The sequence below is a fragment of the Triturus cristatus genome, chromosome 6 (assembly GCF_964204655.1).
Source record: "Triturus cristatus chromosome 6, aTriCri1.1, whole genome shotgun sequence".
In the NCBI taxonomy this organism is placed as follows: Eukaryota; Metazoa; Chordata; class Amphibia; order Caudata; family Salamandridae; genus Triturus; species Triturus cristatus.
Genome location: NC_140589.1, coordinates 138630985 through 138643671, shown reverse-complemented (window position 1 = coordinate 138643671; position 12687 = coordinate 138630985).

Genomic DNA, 12687 nt, shown 5'->3' with positions numbered 1-12687 from the left:
TGTTCAGGCCTAGTAAATAATCCTCATAAGTGTCATGGGAAGATATATTCCAAAATGTACGTGTGCATTCATTTTTTGCTAAAAACCCATGGGGTCTGCTAAACGCTTTTCGTGTGCACGTTTTGGAAAGTTTGGTATAACTTTTGAAACACAGCAATCCAAAACGTTTGCAGCACTTAAACGCAATTGCCGAGTATAACCATATGTATCCCAAGGAACAGAACCGTGATGCACAGATTAGAGGCAGCGGCGTCACTATGGAGGTGCGGGGGGTGCGGACCGCACCGGGTGACACCCTCTCATGGGGTGACACCAACAGGGCTGGTGTGTGTGATGGAGCGGGTACAATAAAAATATTTTGATATACCCAATCCATTTATATAAGTTTTATTATAACGACTAAAGAATACATTCTAATGAATAATAATGTGTGGTAATTGAATTAATCAACCTTATTAAACAAGAGAATACACGTGGGAATGCATTTGCATGGCTAAAATATTAAGTGAACTAAGTTTGTACGCATATTAAAATTTATATGTTTAGCTTAAGCAGTGTTTATGTGATTTGCGCTTAAATAAATCAGCATTTAATGTCGCATATGGCTAGATAAATGCATACACATAAGGGTATTAATGAGGGAATAACATTGTTTTAGTCATTTCTATGTATTAATTACGTTTGTGTTTCTTTTACCTTAAGTTGACTATTTCGGCCTGCTAAAAGATGGCCGCCGACTGAATCCTCACTAAAGTACATGACTTCATGCAATTGACAATGGAGGAAGGCGTCTGCACTGACTACATAGGGTCCTCGCCTTGAACCCCTGAACCAGGTCCATGAAGACTACTCTGGGCGAGATGCCAATGTCCCTGAACACGGAAGAAAATGTTGCAAACTGGGAACCAAAAGCCACCTATTCACAATAGACTATACTTTCCTGACCTGGGAACGATTTTCCCATACGCCTAGTTTAATACATCATCCGTATGAGAACTTTTAAAAATTGTTTCTTTAAATTTGGGACGGGGCTGAATTCAGCCAATGAAAAGCCTAGAAATATGAAATGTATCTGTTATATGTAAATTTCAGTATAAATATTAGTAGTCAAGAGAGGAAAATTAGGTTACCACCCAATGAGCTCGAGACGCACCCTGATCGATGCTACTCTATGCGATTCACCACGCTGACAGCAGAGGACGGGACGGTAGAATCTTTGATGAATATCTGAGGACCAATTCCTGACTTAGAGAACAACAATTAGCCAGACTAGGTAATTATGACAAAAGATACTATTGCATTTGTTTGGATTTTAACCTGCAATTTAAATTAGATAAAGAAAAATTATTGTTTGAAGAACTGTGTCGGGTGGTTATTTCTTGAAATGTTTATTGATTAATGTAAGAATTGAAGTATTACCATCAAATTACTAAAACAACTAAATGATCCGATTGACCTCCGGATGGAGGAATTGTTAGGGTAAAATTTAATAGATATGGTTTCCTCCATCCAAGGAATAGAACTGTAGTTCGGAATAATTTGAAGATCTCTCTGTAGGCACGGATAGATTGATGAGAATGAATGTTGGTGTTATGGGCCCCACCAGCATGTGATGTGTGTATGTGCGTGTGACTGTGGAATCATTCCGTCCGTGGAAGCAGGGGAAGATTTTGTGTTCTGAACTGCACCAGTATTCTTGGTAGCTAGAGATGGTTTTTATTGTTTTAGTTTGATGATTTGGCATGTATATAGCTTATCGATTATTGATTGGTATTGATACATGTACTAACACTATATGTTGACGTTATATTGAGTTTTATGTTGTCTGTACGGCTTCCGGGAGGTAGGAAGTCGGGAATTGGTGACAGTTCCGTAGTAGGACAGAGGTAAGCGCTGTTCTCGGGAAAGACGGGATTGTGGTTGCCCGTAGGTACACGGGGAAAACGCGTAAAATTGAAGTTGCGCGTCGCATTGTCTGGGTTCGTTTCGGTGACATCGCTGTGTGATGCCATTAGGGACAATTTCTGTGTGAGAGAAGTGTATATGATAGCAAAGAGTTATTTGCGAAATTTTGGTCTAAAGTACCAGGAAACCAATTGGTATGCCGATAACGTTTTTTACTGGAAAGGTAACAGGTGTACTCTGAGCTTGTTAGAAGGACAAAGTAGAGGTAAGCGCTGCTTTGTTAACATATGTTATAATTCTGTAGTAGGACAGACTGTTCGCTGTTCTCAGAAAAGCAGGATTCTGTGTGAATGAACGGTACTTCTTTGTGTGAAAGTGCGTGAATGAGATAGCATTTGGGTTAATTGCGGAACTCTGGTTTTATTTCTCAGGAGCATTGCGTTTCCAACTATGTGTTTTATTTCCGGAGAAAACAATTAATTAATGCTTGATAGAAGGGTGAAGTAGAGGGATGCGCTACTTTGCCAGCGGACGTAAAAATTCTGTAGTAGGGCAGAGGTAAGCGCTGCTCTTGGGAAAACAGGATTCTCGTGGGAAAGGTCTTTTGCTATTCTGTGGTTAGCGGAGCAGACAATGGAGATGGTTGTACGTTGTAACTAACAAATATTGTAAATTTGAAACAAAGTCTACCGAGTAGTTTTGTAAAGGAGGGGTGCTGAGGACAGGAGTCAGGAGCAGAAGCTGCTTCAGCGACTGTAGACGTCAGAAGGACCGCACTGGGATTGGACAGCTAGTCAGTGACGTAGATGCTCCAGGATTGGTGCGTTAGTGTGAGTCGCGCAGGGATTGGAAATTGCGACAACGACGTAGACGCTCCAGGATTGGTGCGTTAGTGTGAGTCGCGCAGGGATTGGAAGTTGCGACAACAACGTAGACGCTCCAGGATTGGTGCATTAGTGTGGGTCGCGCAAGGATTGGAAGTTGTGACAGTGACGTAGACGTGCCAGGATTGGTGCGTGAGTAAGAGTCGCGCTACTATTGGATCAGAGACCGTACAGTGGTAGAAAAGACTAAAGAGTTCACAAAAGACAGGGAAATGTATTATCATTCACCCGAGAGAAAGAAAAATTCCGTGCTCAGTAAATTGAAGAATTTGTTTGTCAAGGACAAGAAGATTGTGACTAGGGAAGGACAGTTACTCCCTCCGGCAAAGACCCCCGCATCCTTCATGGTTGCGAAATATGGGTACCATACTTGTATCTGGTTAGACAATTGGGCAAAGTATACAAAGGTAGACGGAGCTCTAGCGTTTCCAGAGGATGGGTCCTTTAATTTGGCAATATTGAGGAGCTTACGGGAGAGGATGATGAGCTTAGATCCGCGACCTAGGCCTACCCAGTTTGAGGCATTAACAGAATGGGAAGATGAGATGCATGAGCGAGAAAAACAGAGAAATGGCAATCGGTAAAGGTACATGTTCGGACGGCCAAATGATCGAGAAACTCATAGTGATAGAATGAGAAGGTGGCGAGATGCCAGTATGACAGAAGGATTATTTCCTCTTAGAACGGAAGGAGAAAGTGGAGGAAGAAAATGCCTAGAAAAGAGAAATCATGTAGAAACCCGGAGGTATGGGGCTAGTGACACTGATGATGATGTTCTAGATGATATGTTTTACAAGAGCCCGCCTCTGTCGTCCACCTGTGATTAGCATCAGGGCTTGACCCGTCATAAAACCCTTTCATTCTATACAATCCCCCGGCTAATCTCTTCCACACCTGCTTGTTCCTGCTTTATGACTTGTTTCCCAAAACAGGAGATGCTCATGTTTATTGGGGGGTCTATTGACATCAAATGTGGGATCTGAACCTTACTGTGTAAATCATTGTGGGCTGGCCGAACTGGAATGTGGGATGGTCATCATGACTCTGCTTTTTCGTTTGTAATGTATACTTATAATGGCCATATCGTAAACCAAGGAATGTGTGCCTGGAGCATGATATTTTGTACTTAAGGAGAAGCCCGTTCCTATGATTTTTTTCAGTGTCCTGAGAACATACACGCTGTTGTACTTCTAGGATACCTGTCATTGGTCTGCAGCCAATAAACGAATCTTTGACTTCACCCAGAAGACTCTGTGTTTCTGTAGGTCTGGAACAGGGTGAACCCAGAAGTCATAGGGTGTGTGCCCCTGCACCGCTGGGTCTAAAATACCCAGTACTTCAGTTTGGCGCCCATAGTGGGGCGATTTCAGCGGTACCAGTCCAAGCCAGAGGTTCATGAGGAGCTTCGTGTGGAAATTCCGGAGGAAGGCCGCCACTTTATCGACCCCTGCATGTCGAAGTGGTCCGAAAGTCTTTTCTGCGAGGTTCTCCGCGTCCCGACGGCTACGAAGGACTGCTGCCCTGATTAATCGACCTGTTTTGGACCCTTGACGAATCTGAGAGAGCGAAACAATTGAGAGAGTCTTCTGGTGACGCCATCGATCAGCAATATTCAGTTAAGTATAAGTGGAGCGTCTCCTATTTGTTTTTGGTATCCTTCGGGATCGTTTGATTTGGTAATTTGGTACTTTGGAGTTTGCAAACGCCAAAGCCAGAGGACTCGTGTATTCACGAGGCTATCGTAATCGATAATCCTTTGACGTTTGGATCTAGACTAGTAAGCAAAGATGCCTGGTTCTGGACTATTTGGTAGATTATTCTGTTTGGGTTGTGGAAAAGATTTCCAGCTAGAGGAATCATGTCCGGTTCCTCCGGTTGGAACTCCAACTTATGAGCTCTATGTAAAACATGGCGTAGGCCCCATTGCATATAACGAAGTATGGATCCACTACACTAGGAAAGATGGTGTTTTAAAATGGCCCCAAAATGGTAGTTTTGATACCGATATTTTAGATAATTTGGAAATTAAATTGTTTAAGAAGAAAGCCCGGCCGGCGATGTTTGACTCTTTCCGCTTATGGCGAAAGGAAGCCAAACAAAAGGAAATTAAGTTAGCGAAAAAGAATAAGAGAGAGAAAGGTATGACAGTAATGCAAGCAGCTGTACAATTTAAAGACAATGAAGAGGAGCAGATGAGTGAGCAATTGCATAGGCAGCGCAAGTTAGGGATTGACAAATGTTACCCAGCTTTACCACATTCTAAGCAGAATGAGTTAGAAGAAAAGGAGAAAGATCCCCTGATGTCACATTTGTTGAGTTCGCCACCCCCGTATGCTCAAAATGCCACGGCGCCTCCCCAGCTTGTAAATATGCCACCTCCAGTGAATATACTGCAAGCCTTGCCGCTACCGCCAGCTGCTTTGCAGCCGGTTCCTATCCCTGTAGCGCAGCCCTCTCAAGCGCCGCCAGTTGTGCTTCCAACTGCCCCCGCACTTCCTGCGACTTTGCCTAATACAGCAGCTGCCTCCCCTGACACTCTTTCTTCCACCACTCCAGTACCTGTCTCTACATCCTCTTTTCTTCCCTCTGTTTTTCCCCCTGTTCTCGCCTCAGCTTCTCCTTCGGCGCGACAGCGCTTAGCTAATGTGGTTACTACATTAATGTCTCGTCTCTTTGAGTCATCTGGTGCGACTCCTGGTTTACAGCGTAAGCAATTGCGTAGCCAATTGCCTAACCCCGATGAGAAAAAGGTGATAGATAATATGGCGCGTAGATGGATTGTTTTTCCTTCACTGTATGATGTGGAATCAGTTGTCAACGTTTTCCATCAATGGGATGCCCCAAAACAGAGATATGTGTTTGAGAAAATGTGCGAAATTCTCTGTGAAGAATTGGAGGATAGTGGTAAAAATCCGAACCCGCAGGAATTGTGTAGAGTGAGGTTCGATTTTGGAACTGGTATAATTGTGGACCATGGAGTAGATAAAGCAGTTGCGGTTGTATTGTCCTTTAGGAATGATGATTGCCAACAATCATTGTTTGAACAAGATGTCCTTGTGGGGAAAAAGGTAAAAGCGCGACAATACCCTATGAGAGAAGTTCCCCCGGTATGGAAGGAAGCGGTTGCAGCTGCCGGTGGTAACCCCGCTGTGGCAGCGCATTTCCAGCGTGTTTGGGTGCATGTTCCATGGAAGCGCTCTGAGGTGTTAGCGCTTAAGCAGTCCTTGCCTGATCCCCGTAAAAACCCAGCAGGTTATTATAAAGAGTTGTCACAGACGGCAGGGTCATGCATTATGAATCTGGCCGACATAGACATGTTGTTTGGTAATGTTGTTCCACAGCCTCTATGGGGATCAATTCGTAATGTAGATCACAATGCAGAACTAGGGGATACATGGGCTAACATTGTTGCTGCTGATGCTAGACAAACTGGTGGTGCGAAACCAGAACCTTTAGTAGCTGAACTGCCTGGTAGAATCATCACGTATATGAAGACAATAATGCCTGCGATGCGCGTAAATTGGGACAAGTTATCTGCATGCAAGCAGAAGAAAGATGAGACAGTGTCAGACTTCTTTACTAGGTTTGAAGAAACGTTTATTGATCACAGTGGGCAGGATATGAGTACTGAGGGTGGCCAACGGTTATTTGTGGATAAGTTTGTGCAGAATCTACTTCCTGACCTGTGTAAAAAGTTAAAAGATTCAGAAAGTTCTTGGGCTGTGTCTTCTTCAGCGCAAATACTGGCTACTGCACAGTATTATGAAAATAGAGATAAAGACGAGAAAGATAGAACAGAAAGGAAAACGAAGGAACTAAAGACAAAGGTCCTTTTACAGCAGGCCTATCCGCCACGTGGAGGTCAGAATAATTATAGGCAACCCCAAGGTGTCTATCACCAACCCCAACAGTTTCAGAACAACCAGCAAATGAACGGGTATTATCAACCACGTGTCCCTGTAGGTCCCAACCAATGTTCATACTGCAAAGAGGAAGGTCATTTTAAATACAGTTGCCCTAAATTGATGCAGCGTAACGGCAATATGTATGGCGCCAGAGGTAGGGGTGGTCAGCAAGCTCCTAGAGGCAGAGGGCGTGGAAGTGTTCCCCAGAACGCGCGTCCTCTGCCGCCTCAAAGTACCATCAATAGCTTTGATCAGCAAGCTAACGCGACTAGTAATACGGCCCAGTATTACAATAATGATTATTATGCAGAGGACGGTGATGCAGAAAGTAATGATTACTAGGACAGCCATAGACAGAGAGAGGGAGTTGTTTCAGTGCCAGTGGATCAGAGTGGACCGTATGTTGAGGTGACTACAGCAAATGTAACGGAGCCTTTTCTGCTAGACACTGGTGCTGCAAAGAGTTCAATCATGCATTCAAAACTCCCTGGCGCACCTTTGTCTGGCGATATAAATGTTTCAGTAGGTTTTTCTGGCGCCCCAGTTAGGAACCCGATTTCTAGTCCCATGTCACTTTCTGTTGGACCTTGCGAGCTGAAAGCACCCCTGATTCTGACAACAGGTTGTGGTGAGAATTTGCTGGGATTAGATTTGCTGAAAAGATTGCATGCTACACTGTATTGTTCTCCTTCAGGAGTACAACTTACATTAGGCAAGAAAGTGATTTCCCCAATGTATTTGTCTAAGAATACAATGCCACCTGAATTGTCATCCCTTCCGGATGCCCTTTGGGCTACTGGTCCCAATGATGTGGGCCTCTTGGAGATACCGCCATATGTGGTGACTTTAAAGGCTGTCAGACTGCCACGTATTCCCCAGTACAAGATCTCTAATGAAGGGCAGAAAGCATTGTTAGACATTGTCAGCTACTTGATTAATAAGGGTGTGATTGAAGAGACAAGAGGCAACGTTTGCAATAGTCCGATTTTACCTGTCTTAAAACGAACGGATCCTTCACAGCCACCTGTTTACAGATTTGTGATTGATCTTAGAGAGGTTAATAAGATTGTTGTGCCACAGTTTCCGGTTGTCCCCGATATAACCGCCTTGTTAACGATGATTCCAGCCTCTGCTGCATGGTTTTCAGTGATTGATTTAAAGAATGCTTTCTTTAGCATCCCAATTGCAGAAGAGAGCAGAGATATTTTTGGTTTTAGTCTGGGAGGCCGAAGCTTCCGCTTCAAACGCGCTCCCCAGGGCTACTGTGAAAGTCCATCAATATATAGTCAAGCTTTGAAAGCGCAGCTTGATGCACTTGTTTTACCTAGTGGCGCTATCCTGATTCAGTACGTGGACGATTTACTGATCGCTGCGGATACTGAAAAGATTTGTAAAGAAGCCACATTGGCACTGTTGCGCCATTTATCCGCTTTTCATCACAAAGTGTCTCTCTCTAAGCTGCAATATTGTCGACAAGAAGTGACCTACTTAGGTCATCTCTTATCGAAGGAGGGAAGGAAACTGACCCCAGAAAGAATTCAAGCCATTGCACAGTTGAGTGTGCCAAAAACACAGAGAGAAGTACGTGCTTTCTTGGGCATCACTTCATACTGTAGGCATTGGATCCCTAGTTTTTCTTTATTGGCAAAACCTTTGTTAGCCTTAACATGCAAAGACACACCGAATCCTATCCCATGGTCTGAAGAGTGCCAGAAAAGTTTTGTGGAATTGCGTAATGCATTATGTTCAGCACCTGTGTTGGGTACCCCTGACTACAGCAAGCCTTTTACATTGTATGTTCACGAGAAAGATGGATGTGCGTTGTCAGTGTTAACACAGCCTTTTGGCGACAGACCGCGCCCATGCGCATATTTTTCATCAACCTTGGACCCTGTAGCAAGGGCATTGCCAAGCTGTCTGAGAGCGACAGCTGCTGCAGCGATGTCGATCCGACAATCTGCTGGTTTGGTAATGGACAATACATTGATTGTTATGGTTCCACACGCTGTAGACACATTATTAAATAGGACCAAGACACAACACTTGACTAGTGCGCGATTATCAGGTTATGAACTTACACTGTTAGCAAATCACATACACATAAAGAGATGCAATACGCTGAATCCAGCCACGTTGTTGCCAATTCCAGCAGACTCAGATGAGATTGAGCAACATGACTGTCTGTTCAGAACAGAAGAAGAGACGAAAGGGAGAGTGGATCTAAAAGATACTCCCCTGACTGAGTGTGATGGCACTTTATGGGTGGATGGTTCCTGTTTCAAGCTCCCTAATGGTGACACGACTGCTGCATATGCTATCACGACTTTACACACGGTCGTGGAAACTGCGCGAGTGCCACATAATTCGGCCCAAGCAGCGGAATTAATCGCCCTCACGAGAGCATGTGTGTTGTCTGAAGGAATGAGAGTGAATATATACACAGATAGCCAGTACGCCTTTGGCGTGGCTCATAATTTTGGGCGACTGTGGAAGGAGCGTGGGTTCCTGACGTCGCATGGAGCTAAAATTCAGAATGGCAAGTTGGTGAATGATCTCCTTGAGTCACTGACCCTACCGTTGCAAGTTGCGATCATGAAATGCAGTGCGCACAGGAAAGTCACAGATGATGTTGGACGTGGGAATGCGTTTGCTGATGAGACCGCGAGAGAAACAGCACAGAATGTGAAGACTAGAATGTATGTTGCAGGCCCCGCAAGATGGGTTAATGATGTGGGAATGTGTGAGAACACAATAGAGAGTGTGAAGTCGCTTCAAGCTGAAGCCACAGAGGAAGAGTTAAGCAAGTGGAGAGAAAGTATGGGTAAGTTGGATGAGAATGGTTGTTGGGTTGATCTGACAGAACATAGGCGATGGTTGTTGTCTGATGCATATGTGCTTCCAGTGGTTACAATGGCACATGGAATGGCACATATCAGTACGAAAGGTATATGCAAGTTGTTGGCTCCAGTATGGCAGAATGCTGGGATTCCCAAGTGTGCAGAGAATGTGGTCAAGAATTGCATAGTATGTTTGAAGTACAACCCTGGTAGGGGAACCCCAACTCCAGCTGGTCACTTTGCACCCCCATCATGTCCATTTGAAGTTTTGCAGCTGGACTTTATTCACATGGAAAGATGCAACAACCTGAAATATGTACTGGTGGTTGTTTGTGCTTTCTCAAAATGGATAGAGGCTTATCCTCTGAAGGATAACACTGCCCTATCCACAGCCAAAGCCCTTGTGAAGGAATTTTTCCCTAGGTTTGGGATGCCAAGAATGGTGTGGTGTGATAATGGAAGTGAGTTTGTGGGTAAAGTGATGAAGAATGTATGTGAAGGGCTAGGGATAAAGCAGAAGTTCCATGCTGCAAATCACCCCCAATCAGCTGGATTAGTAGAACGCTACAATGGAGCCTTAAAGCTCAAGCTGGCCAAAATCCAGGCGAGCACCGGTCTTAAATGGCCTGACGCTCTGCCTCTAGCACTCCTGTCCACCAGAATGACCATACACTCACGAGTGGGACTTAGTCCTTACGAGGTTGTTTTTGGCCGTCCGGCCAACGTATGGGGTGTACCGAGGCCTACGAAGTTCAGTGAGATAGAGCATCCAGTACTGCTCGATTACCTGCATGATTTGACTGTTAAACTGCGTGTTTTGCACCAACAGGTACATGATACTCTTCCCAAAGCTTCTGAACCTCCTGGACACCCTATCAATCCTGGTACGTGGGTGCTAGTCCGAAATTTCCAGCGCAAGAGCAACGACGAGCCTCGCTGGATCGGCCCTCATCTTGTTCTTCTTTCGACAAATCAGCAGTGCGAGTGAAAGGGAAGAAGCACTGGATCCATGGTACCCACTGTAAAGTAGTCCCCTTGCCTCTGCCATATGACCAGTGGGTCAAGGAGGGTATCGCCGACTCTGAGACAGACACTGTACCTCGTTTTGTACCATTCAGTGACGCACGCATAAAAGACACAGTTTCAGACCAAGAGAGTGACAATATTCTGCAGGAAGCTGTGCCACCATCAAATCGACTGGACACCACTGAGCCTGAACTTTTGTTTCAAGACCAAACAGCACCTGGCCGTCTCCGCTATAATTTGAGACCTAGGCCCATGGACAAATAAAGATTTCCTCACTATTCCCTTTTTGCCATTTTTTGCTCTCCCATCTGAAGGACTTTCTTGATTTTTGTTTTTCGAACCACCATCCGGGTTCTGCCGCAGGGTCGCGGTGCCAAGACTTTGGGGTACAGGCCGAAGACGCTAGGTCAACGGTTCTGGTTGGTCTAGGGCGTTTCCCTGGACTGACAGGCGTACTCCTTAGCAGAAGAAACTCATCCACCGCGAGCGGCCCGAGTAGAGGATGGAGTTTTTTAAGATGGAGAGACCGATTGAGGAAATGAACTTTAACGCAAGGATGTGTAGAATTGTAAAAAGTAAATGTTTTGTCTTTTTGTGCCTTTTTACACTGTGTAGCATAATAATGTTTATTGTAGGATTTGTGTTTTTCTCCGCTCAAAAGCCCATTGAACCCACTGAACAGCCTATACCTCTTTCTACTGCCTCCTCTCACTCTTTTCACCCTTTGCCTGAGCACGAACAGACCAGACGATCGGAGTTCGTAAATAACTCGTTTATCCAGCTCTTGCACCAGCACCAACTGGTAATGAATACGACCAATTGCTGGGTATGTGGGTTAATGCCACATACCATTAACAAGGGTATTCCCTACCTGGTGCTGCCGTACAGTTACAATGGATCGTCATGGGCATTCCAAACCATGTTTCTCTATGCTCTAGATACATACTCCCCTCGCCAACCGCGTTCCATCAGACCTATCACCAATAATAAGGCTTTGATAAAAGGAGTTGCCGATATGAGTAGGGATATCGATGCATACTCATCCATTCCCAAAGAAGAGTTGAGACCTTATGTAGGATGGAACGCGACGGGGTATAGTATTAGTCTGGGTGAAAGACAGCGAAAAATCTCATCTCCAATCTGGGTCGTACCCCACATGGGTCGGTTCTGCTTACAGAGTAATGGTCAGAATCCTAGAGCTCAACTGGGAAGAAGTGACTGTACTGAAACGTACACCTTCCCGTCACAGTTTTCCCCTGCGTTTTTGGCTGCCTAGGGCACATATTTCATCTGTAATGACCGAGCATATACATGGCTGCCCCCTGATTTCTCGGGCACATGTTATATTGCGAACTTGCTACCGCCGACATTTACTGCCGCCTCTGACTATCACAAGACCAGAGTTGTGAGAGGTGTGATTAGTAAGGAGGATACTGCGGGTCAGGAAGCAGGAGACTTCTTCTTGGGTTTCCTGCCGTTTTGGGGACCTATGGTCAATAGTAGGAACCTGAGACAGCTGACTCGTGTGGTTGAATCCACTGTCAATGTAACGGCTGGTGCCCTTAGTAATCTGACAGCTGAGCTCCAAGCGGATCGCCTCATGACTCTGCAGAACCGCATGGTTCTAGACGTTATTCTTGCAGACCGCGGTGGGGTATGCAAGGTCATCCAATCCAGTTGCTGCATTTTCATACCAGATAATGCTCCAACAGTGTATCAAGCCATCTCCAAACTCCATAAAATATCTGAATCCATACACGTGGATAAGGGAGATTGGTCACTGGTGGGGTGGTTCTGGGAATTGATATCTGCCTGGGGTTGGAAAGTTCTGATGGTCATTGGAATGATCTTAGCCATTCTTTTCCTGTTCTGTCTGTGCATACAGTGTGCTCCTGCGATATGTGGTCTCTGTGCTACCTTATGTATAAGGAAACCTGTATCGAGGGACGAGCTAAGTAATAGGATGATGCTACAGCAACATCTCCATGACTTTGTGGACATTGACCTAGACTCGGATGAAGATAAGTATAGTGATTGCCTATGTAAGGGCAAAAGGAGGGTCTGTCGTACTTTAATATTCGGGACCGCGTAGGGGACAGGGCCCTACCCCTGCCTATCTTGGTATTAGCA